Source organism: Bombus pyrosoma, unplaced genomic scaffold (genome assembly GCF_014825855.1).
Source record: "Bombus pyrosoma isolate SC7728 unplaced genomic scaffold, ASM1482585v1 HiC_scaffold_4725, whole genome shotgun sequence".
Lineage (NCBI taxonomy): Eukaryota > Metazoa > Arthropoda > Insecta > Hymenoptera > Apidae > Bombus > Bombus pyrosoma.
Genome location: NW_025219985.1, coordinates 1,105,540 through 1,106,910, shown reverse-complemented (window position 1 = coordinate 1,106,910; position 1,371 = coordinate 1,105,540).

Sequence of the window (1,371 nt, the reverse complement as noted above, 5' to 3'; positions counted from 1 at the left end):
AATGTAATACTACATAACGTAATACGTTATATCGTAATACTACATAACGTAATACGTTATATAGTAATGCTATATAACGTTGTACGTTATAACGTAATAATATATAATGTTTTACATCATAAGCTAATAGTATATAACGTTATACGATACAATGTCATACTACATAACGTAATTCGTTATATCGTGATACCACATAACGCTATGCGTTATAACGTAATGCTATATAACGTTAAACGTTATAACGTAACACTATATAACGTTATACGTTATAAGGTATTAGTATATAACGTTATAAGATATAATGTAATACTACATAACGTAATAAGTTATATCGTAATACCACATAACGTTATACGTTATAATGTAATGCTACATAACGTTATACGTTATAATGTAATGCTACATAACGTTATACGTTATAAGCTAATAGCATATAACGTTATAAGATATAATGTAATACTACATAACGTAATATGTTATATCGTAATACCACATAACGTTATACGTTATAAGGTAATGCTATATAACGTTATACGTTATAACGTAATATTAAATAATAGTTATGTATGTTATACCTCATAAGTTAATAGTATATAACGTTATACGTTACAATGTCATACTACATAACGGAATACGTTATATAGTAATACCACATACCGTTATACGTTATATCGTAATACCACATACCGTTATACGTTATAATGTAATGCTATATAACGTTATACGTTATAACGTAATAGTAGATAACGTTATACGTTGTAAGCTAATAGTATATAACGTTATACGTTGTAATGTAATACTACATAACGTAATACGTTATATCGTAATACCACATAACGTTATACGTTATAATGTAATGCTATATAACGTTATGCGTTATAACGTAATACTACATAACGTTATACGTTGGAAGCTAATAGTATATACCGTTATACGTTATAACGTAATACTACATAACGTAATACGTGATATCGTAATACCACATAACGTTATACGTTATAACGTAATGCTATATAACGTTATGCGCTATAACGTAATACCACATACCGTTATACGTTATAATGTAATGCTACATAACGTTATACGTTATAACGTAATACTATATAGTGGTATACGTCATAAGCTAATGGTATATAACGTTATAAGATATAATGTAATACTACATAACGTAATACGTTATATCGTAATACCACATACCGTCATACGTTATAATGTAATGCTATATAACGTTATACGCTATAACGTAATATTACATAACGTTATACGTTATAAGCTAATAGTATATAACATTACACGTTATAATGTAATATTACATAACGTAATACGTTATATCGTAATACCACATAACGTTATAGGTTATAAGGTAATGCT